This window comes from Patella vulgata, chromosome 1 (assembly GCF_932274485.2).
Source record: "Patella vulgata chromosome 1, xgPatVulg1.2, whole genome shotgun sequence".
Classification (NCBI taxonomy): Eukaryota; Metazoa; Mollusca; class Gastropoda; family Patellidae; genus Patella; species Patella vulgata.
In genome coordinates, this window is record NC_065879.2 from 43,149,187 (window position 1) to 43,159,031 (window position 9,845).

Below are 9,845 nucleotides of genomic sequence, written 5' to 3' on the forward strand. Positions count from 1 at the left end.
ACTAAGTATATTTGGAAAGCTTATTTAATCACCTTTTAGAATATATATAGCTGGATGCTCAGAATTTTGTACGATGGTCCGAATTTTGACTCGGAATATTACCGTTCTTTCTCTTTAAAATATTGAAAAATTGGCGACGTTTAGGATGAGAGCGCACCCCTTTAATATGATTGTGCCAACTTTTACTAATAATATTTAGAAAGCTTATTCAATTACCTTTCAGAATATATATAGCTGGATGCTCAGAATTTTGTACGATGATCCGAATTTCGACTTCGAAAAAAATACCGGCCTATCTTTACATTTAGAATATTGAAAAATTGGCTATGTTCAGGTTGAGAACGCACCCCTTTAATATGATTGTGCCAACTTTTACTAATAATATTTGGAAAGCTTATTCAATTACCGTTCAGAATATATATAGCTGGATGCTCAGAATTTTGTACGATGTTCAAAATTTTTACTCGGAATATTACCGTTCTTTCATTTTAAAATATTTAAAAATTTGCGACGTTTAGGATGAGAGCGCACCCCTTTAATATGATTGTGCCAACTTTTACTAATAATGTTTATAAAGCTTATTCAATTAACTTTCAGAATATTTATAGCTTGATGCTCAGAATTTTGTACGATGGTCCTAATTTTGACTCGGAATATTATCGTTCTTTCACTTTAAAATATTGAATAATTGGCGACGTTTAATATTAGAGCGCACCCCTTTAATATGATTGTGCCAACTTTTACTAATATAATTTAGAAAGCTTATTCAATTACCTTTCAGAATATATATAGCTGGATGCTTAAAATTTTGTACGATGATCCGAATTTCGACTTCGAAAAAAATACCGGCCTATCTTTACATGTAGAATATTGGAAAAATGGCTATGTTCAGGTTGAGAGCGCACCCCTTGAATATGATTGTGCCAACTTGTACTAATAATATTTGGAAAGCTTATTCAATTACCTTTCAGAATATATATAGCTAGATGCTCAGAATTTTGTGCGATGGTCCGAATCTTGACTCGGAATATTACCGTTCTATCACTTTTAAATATTGAAAAATTGTCGACGTTTAGGATGAGAGCGCACCCCTTTAATATGATTGTGCCAACTTTTACTAATAATATTTAGAAAGCTTAATCAATTACCTTTCAGAATATATATAGCTGGATGTTCAGAATTTTGTACGATGATCCGAAAATGGGGCTTCGAAAAAAATACAGGTCTATTTTTACATTTAGAATATTGAAAAATTGGCTATGTTCTGGTTGAAAGCGCGCCCCTTTAATATCATTGTGCCAAGTTTTACTAATAATATTTGGATGCTTATCCAATTACCTTTCAGAATATATATAGCTGGGTGCTCAGAATTTTGTACGATGGTTCTAATTGTGACTCGGAATATTACCGTTCTTTCACTTTAAAAATATTGAAAAATGGACGACGTTTAGGATGAGAGTGCACCCCTTTAATATGATTGTGCCAACTTTTACTAATAATATTTAGAAAGCTTATTCAATTACCTTTCAGAAAATATATAGCCCGATGCTCAGAATTTTGTACGATGGTCCAAATTTTGACTCGGAATATTACCGTTCTTTCACTTTAAAATATTGAAAAATGGGCTATGTTCAGGTTGAGAGCGCACCCCTTTAATATGATTGTGCCAACTTTTACTAATAAGATTTGGAAAGCTTATTCAATTACCTTTTAGAATATGTTTAGGTGGATTATCAGAATTTTGTACGATGGTCCGAATTTTGACACGGGATATTAACATTAACAGTCTTTCCGTTTAATTTTTTTTTCAAAATTGGCCATGTTTAGGATGAGAGTGCATCGCTTTAATATGACTGTGCCAACTTTTACTAATAATATTTGGAAAGCTTATTTATTTTCCATTTTGGAATATATTTAGTTGGATGTCCAGAATTTTGTAAGATAATGCGAAAATACATCTCTATTCTGGGCTAAAGGAATGGATAAATAATAATATATTCTACTTTCATTTGATAGACGTAACGTTGGATTTGATTGGTTGATAAAAATAGATGAGTTTGGCCGACTGTTGAATTTATTCTGAATAGGTTGCCAACGAATAGGTTGCCAACGAACAGGTTGCCAGCTGGATCGGTCGAATAGGTCGCTAGCCGAATAGTTCGCCAAATTGTGTTCGGTGACTTCGTCCCGGCGAGGTACTATCATCATGTGCAACCCACATTACTTAGTGAAAACATAAGGACTCGTGAGTAGAATTGAGAACTTTAGAATGTCATGAAGATTTTATTGTATATCTGCCTACTGTCATTTGTGTGCAGTGCAGCAGATGTGACTTTGGATAGAACTAGTGAGAATGTTACCAATCGCCCGTTCAACGACAGAATCGTGCCGGGTCATAATGGCGATACTCCCCCAAACGGGGCCGGAGTTGCTGTAAATGAAAATGAACATGCCCCCAATCCAGTTGGTGAGCAACAAGAAAACAACGTAGAACAAAATGACACTGATAATGTGATTCCTGTAGATAACACAGCTAATCATGAAGCACCGACAGAAAACCATAAAGATAGTTTTGTTCAAAGTCTTAAAGATGAAATTGAAATCCAGTGCATGTTAGAAACCCTGGAAGATAGAACCAGAATTGAAGAACGGAAACAAGATATAAAAGGAAGACTAGAATTAGAAGCTGCCGAATTAGAAATTCGTCGAGCAACAGAAAAGGCTGATTTCTAACGAAGAAAGATAGAATTAAAGGCCCAAGAAGCTGATTTAGAACGAAAGGAAGAAGAATTAATTTTAAAGTCAAAACTTCAGGCTGCAAGAGAATTGAATCGTCGTTTAAAACAGAAACCAGTTGTTAGTGATCATGATTTCGTGTTTTCTGAAACTGAAACTGAAAGAAGCATGCCAAGATTAACTCCTATCAAGAACACTAATTTAGAGAATCGTGTGAATGATCCAGAAACATTTTGTATTCCTAGCCAGCCTAATTTTGTGAATGCTACAAGTGACATTGTAGAACCAGTGAACCCAGGCCCACCCCCTCGGTCTGATCACGTGCAATACATGCCCGTAAATACTTCAAGTGGTGAAGACTCGTCTATGGTGGCGATACTAAATAAGCTGATCGAGAACCAAGGAGAATTCTCCTTGCCTTCAACTGACATTGAGATATTTGATAGAACAGATATTTTGTCATTTAATACCTTCGTGAAAAACTTTAAGTATGTCATTGAAAGTAAAACCAGTGATCATGCCAGAAAATTAGAATATTTGATTAAATATACCAAAGGTGAAGCTCGTGAATTAATCAAGCAATGTCCACTCATTGACCCACCAGAACACGGTTATGATCGCGCCTGGATGCTATTGAAGCGAGAGTATGGACAAGCCCCAATATTGGCAGCTGCATACCGAAGTAAGGCTGAAGAGTGGCCCAAGATTAATGTAGGTGACAAACTCGCCATAAGAAAATTTGCTGTGTTCATCCTCAACTGCTGTAATGCGAAGATTGGAAACCTGGAAATGAAAAGCATGGACAGTTTTGAGTATTTGAAATTACTGGCGTTAAAGTTACCATTGTCCTGGCAACAAAGCTGGATTAATACTGTTGGAAGGTTACGTGAAGTTGATAACCGCTCTCCAACATTGGAAGATTTTGAGTCGTTTGTTGGTCACTTGTCCAGAAATGAGAATGACCCACGTGTGGCAGGTCTTGGTTACCAACGTCGCGCCGATACACAATTAGCCCAGAGAAGCTATCCTACTCACTCGGTTCGACCTAAACGAGTTCTGGCTTCTGTGACAAGGGAGAATAGTTCCGGTACCCAGAATACTAAACCTGAGAATTTAGCCAAGAAACCACCTTGTACTTACTGTGGTCGAGAAAGCAAGCACTTCCTGTTAGAATGTCGTAGATTTGGTGCCTTATCACCAGAAGAAAGATCGTCTTTTTGTTTTAAAGCTGGACTTTGTTTTTTATGCTTGAACAGTGGGCATAGGAAACAGAACTGTATATTTCCTGAATCTGCCAGATGCACAAAGTGTCAGAGATCCCATCCCACAATTCTCCATGATCAAAGAAGACATCAACAGAACATAAATGACGATACCCTACTGAAGGCTAATGTGACTTCCAGTTGTTCTTTGACAGTAACATGTAGTACCAGTGGTGCAGAAATTGCCTCTAACGGTGATCCACTAATGACTGTTACACCTGTACGTATAAGATCCAAGATAACCGGTGATAGCGTGACAACTTACGCATTTGTTGATAATGGTTCTAGTGCAGAATTCGTGACACCAGATATAATAACCGCTTTGAAAGTTCGGTGTAGACCTGTGACCCTTAACATGAAAACTTTGAACGGTGAACAAGCCGTTAAGACTGAAAATGTGACTGATGTGTTACAAATTGGAGACTTGAATGGTACTCATTTTATTGACTTGCCGTCACCTTACCTGCAATACAAGATGCCTGTTACCGCGTCTGATGCTCCTTCTCAGAAAGACAAAGAAGAATAACAACATTTTCATGGAATTTCTGTTCCTGATGTTCGTGAAATTCAGATCCCTAAAGTTTCCATCATGATTGGAATTAACGTGCCAGCTGCGACCACACCCTTAGAACTCGCAACAGGTAAATTAGGTGAACCCTATGGAATAAAGTCGCCTCTTGGGTGGCTGTTCTATGGATTTAACAAGATAAAAGAAGTGGAAGTGAACCATGTGAAAGTTAACTTTTGTAGTCTTGATGCTAGATTAGAAGACCAGGTCAAACGATATTTCAACCTGGAATTTGGCGAACGTTTGTGTGACAACACACTGAACTCGTCTGTCGAAGATAAACAGTTTGTACAAATTGTGAGCCAATCTGCTGTGTTAAAAGATGGTCATTTTGAAACAAGACTTCCTTTTCGGAATCCAAGCCAACTTGTTCCGAACAATAAACTACAAGCCGAAATGTATGCTTTTCGACTAAAGCGTCGTCTGATGATGAACAGTTCATTACTTGAACAATATGCAGATTTCATGGACAACCTGGAGAACAAGAACTATTGTGAGAAGATTCCGCCTAAAGATTTAGCCAGGAACGATGGAAGGGTATGGTACATTCCTCACCATCCTGTAACACACCCAAAGAAACCCAACAAGTTTAGAGTTGTCTTCAACTGCCCTGTTACTTTTAATGGAATATCTTTGAATATTCTTTTACTGCAAGGTCCCGACCTTACAAACACCCTTTTAGGAGTCCTCTTAATATGGCGTGAGGATTTTATAGCTGTCATGGCGGATATTGAAGCCATGTTTTATCAGGTCCGTGTGAACAAATCAGACATTGATATGTTGAGATTTCTATGGTGGCCCAATAGTGACTTAAATCAACCTTTAACAGAATATAGAATGTTGGTACATCTTTTTGGAGCTGTCAGCTCCCCCAGTTGTTCTTATTACGCGCTGCGTAAAGTTGCCTTAGAGTATCAGCATCTTTATAGGCAAGACGTAACCCGCTGTATAGAAAAGGACTTTTATGTAGACGATTTTCTGAAATCCCTACCTACTGTAACAGAGAGTGTAAATCTTGTAAAAGAACTTTGCGAAATTCTGTCAAAGGCCGGATTTAACCTTACTAAGTGGATCAGTAATAGTAAAGAATTACTTCAGACCATTCCATTAGAAAAGAGAGAAGAAGGATTTAAGAATCTAGATTTCGATACTGACAGTCTTCCTGTTAAACGTGCTCTTGGCGTACAGTGGTCTGTTGAAACTGATATGATAGAATTTAGTGTCAACATGAGTAATTTGAATTCTAAAGCGACAAAGTGCAATATTTTGTCCATCATGAGTTCGGTGTACGACCCTTTGGAATCGCTGCTCCTTTCATCCTGAAAGCCAAGATTATTCTACAAGCATTATGCAGAGAGAAGCTTTTTTGGGATGAGTCCATTCCTCTTCATCATTGTCGCGAATGGAATAAGTGGATTGATGATTTGAAGAATTTAGAAACTGTGAAACTTTCAAGATGTATTAAACCTAAAGATTTTGGAGCTGTTGTTAGCACACAGTTACATCATTTTGCTGACGCGAGCCAGCTCGGATATGGATCAGTGACTTATGTACGACTAGAAAATGAAGCCGGTGTAATTCATACATCGTTCTTGATTGGCAGATCCAGGGTGGCCCCGATCAAACTACATACGATAGTAAAACTTGAACTTTCTGCAGCAACAACCATAGTGAGAGTCAACAACATGCTGCAACGAGAACTTTCCATTCCAATAAACAAGTGTTTCTTCTGGACTGATAGTCAAACAGTTATTAAGTACATCAGAAACGAGACAACCAGACATCAAGTGTTCGTTGCGAATAGACTCGCGATTATACATGATGGTTCGACTGATGATCAGTGGCGCTACATTCCGTCTGCTCAAAACCCAGCTGATCACGCATCAAGAAGTCTTAGTGTTCGTGAATTAGTGACTAGAAACTGGTTGAAAGCCCCCCGAGTTCCTGAATCGTGAACTTTGAAATTTAGTAACTGAATCGTGAACTGTGAAAGTTAGTTTACTGTGAAATGTGAATTTTAGTAGGCTCATGTCCGTGAACTGTAATTTGTGAATTCCGTATTGGCCATTACACTAGAAACCATGAACCCTGCCCTTAAGAACTAGAACTGTAATTTTGTGAATTCCGCATTCGCTTATTACACTGTGAAATAGATAACTTCGATATGTGAATTCCGTATTCACCATCGCATTTATTTAGAAAGCTGTCGTACAGCATCAAGTGAACTGTAGTTTGTAAATTCAGTATTTGCGAATTACGTCGTGATTCATGAACTAAGAACAATGAGAACTGTGGAAATATAAACTTTTGAGTTATAGCTTAAGAATTACAAATTGATACTTTAGTGATAATATCAAAGATAGAATCTTAAGATTAAAATAAATGTTTCTATAGTTTGATATTATGTATATTGAATATTGATTATATTATTTAAGATACATTATGAGTGTAGTTATCAAGATTAAGTGTAGACATTAATTTTATATTCTCAGGGAAGAATAAGCATTTTTAGTTCTACATGTTAATCTTGTAAATTTTGGTCATATGTCAATTTGTATCTCATATTCATTCGATAGGGGCCGGTATATTATGCCAAAAATTAGTATTTTGCGTAAAAAGACGAAGAACGAGCGCCGCATCCATGTGTCCGGTTGAATTATCTGTATTATTGTCATAGTAACTGATTATTATGGTCTAGATAGAAGCCATGCGGTGATGCACGATGGTGGGCGTCTGACGTCCGTATATTGTTTTCACCTGTGTTGTTTACTGTGCTGTAGATATAAATTTTGTTGTAGACTATTTTGTAAGCCGTCCTGTATTGTTTACATGAGTTGAATCGACAATAAACCCAATTACTAAACAACCAGTGTTCGAACTAGTAATTACAGAGCGCCCCCCAACTTCGTCCCGGTGAGGTACTATCATCATGTGCAACCCACAATAGTTGATAGATGTGTAGAGAATTTCACATGCAAAGGCTATACGACTACGAGTGTTATCGTACTGCGTGACGAGCCAGAAATCACTTCGAAACAAGCAACTGAAGTGTGCACATTCGCCGTGTCAAGTTGATCTTTCAGTAGATAAGATTTTCGCTGCACGGGGCACCCTATAATAATAATAATAATAATCTTAACGCAGTGTGAAACCCTATAAATAATAATCTTAACAAAAACAATAAATTATATATGAAATAAAGTTTAATTATTATTATATGAGAGATATTGAAATAAATAATGGTGGATTTTGGGTGGATTTGAATAGATATGGTAAATCGTGCTATCGCGGGTTAAAAAATAAATACAAAGTAAAGGTCCAAATATGCCATGATATTGATAAATTAAGAAACGGGTAGGTGAATAGGCCTACACAATGACAAACCTTGAATTACTTGCAACCGCTATAAAAATTGTTTTACGGTATTGTTGTAATAGAGGGTATTTATCCAAGCCCCGCTTGGCATGAAAGGCGTCCGCATAAACTAAAAATGTTACCTATTTGAAGTCTAAAGCATAATGATAATCTGAGTCGCAGCTACGGCAAAACAGCAATATATAGCGGTAAACGATAGATCTAGGAACATGTCAGTCAATTTGATTGACAGTTCGATGTACGGCCTTGACATTATGTATAGTAGAGGCTAAAATCAGATCTTGGATCTACTTAAATTAAAAGATTTTGGAATATTTTTTCAATTAATTTCCATAAAAAACACGAAATTTGAGCGATTTTATTATTTTAAATTAAGAATATTATCGTATATGTCCTAGAAATAGAGAAAATCATCGCATTATACGACACATAAATCGGTTTCGCTTTATATAGTGAGTCTTTTTCTTATATTTGAAAGAAATTTGGAGTATTTCTTTCAATTAATTTCCATAAAATAAAGATATTAGAGTGATTTTATTATATAAATTAAGAATATTATCATATATAGGCTATCCTATGACCACATATATACAACCCAATCGGCCTCGCTTTATAGTGAGTCATTTTCTTATGTTTAAAAGATTTTGATATTTCTTTCAATTAATCTCCATAAAATAATTATATTAGAGTAACTCTTTTTATTATAAATTAAGAATATTATCCTAGAAATGGAGAAAATCATCACACTATTACATAGAATCCAAGGATTGTGGAGTATTTTCTTAAATTAATTTCCATAAAAAACAATAGTAGGTTATTTGATTATATAAATTAAAAATATTACCCTATATGTCCTAGAAATAGAGAAAATCGTTGCATTATACCACACATTGAACCCAACCGTCCTCGCTTTATAGTGAGTCTTTTTCTTATGTTAAAATTATATTGGGTTATTTTTTTCAATTAATTTCCATAAAAAAAAAAGATATTACGGTGATTTTATTATATAAATTAGGAATATTATCCTATATATCCTGGAAATGGAGAAAATCATTGCCTTATACCACACACAGAGCCGAATCGGCCTCGCTCTATAGTGAGTCTTTTTCTTGTGTTTAAAGGATTGTGGAGTATTTTTTTCAATTAATCTCCATAAAAAAACATATTTGCAGTGATTTTATTATATAAATTAAGAATATTATCCTATATATCCAAGAAATAGAGAAAATCATTGTCTTATACCACACATTGAACACCATCGGCCTCGCTTTATAGTGAATCTTTTGGTGTATTTTTTAAATTAATTTCCATTTTAAAAAAACCCGATATTTTAGTGAGTTCTTATATAAATTAAGAATATTATCCTATATATCCAAGAAATTGAGAAAATCGTTGCCTTATGCCACTTATAGATCCCAATCGGCCTCGCTTTACGGAGTCTTTTTCTTATGTTTAAAAGATTTTGGTGTATTTTCTTCGATTAATTTCCATAAAAAACATATTTGCAGTGATTTTATTATATAAATTAAGAAAATTATCCTATATATCCTAGAAATAGAGAAAATCATTGCCTTATACCACACATTGAACACAATCGGCCTCGCTCTATAGTGAATCTTTTTCTCAATTTTGAAAGATTTTGGTGTATTTTTTAAATAAATTTCCATTTAAAAAAACGATATTTTAGTGAGTTCTTATATAAATTAAGAATATTATCCTATATATCCAAGAAATTGAGAAAATCGTTGCCTTATGCCACTTATAGAACCCAATCGGCCTCGCTTTATAGTGAGTCTTTTTCTTATGTTTAAAAGATTTTGGAGTATTTTTTTTCAATTAATTTCATGAAAAAAAGATATTTGAATGATTTTATTATATAAATTAAGAATAATATTCTATATATC

At 35.2% G+C, this 9,845-nt stretch overlaps 1 protein-coding gene across 1 annotated transcript in view; it reads right to left on the minus strand.

Annotated features, from left to right (window-relative positions):
* The window catches only part of LOC126820850 (monocarboxylate transporter 12-B), a 44,999-nt gene extending 36,871 nt beyond the window's left edge, over positions 1–8,128 (minus strand). The window contains exon 1 of the mRNA XM_050548993.2: positions 8,064–8,128. The gene's annotated coding sequence lies outside the window, so the exon portion shown is untranslated. The remainder of the gene's footprint in view (positions 1–8,063) is intronic.
* Positions 8,129–9,845: the final 1,717 nt, after the last annotated feature.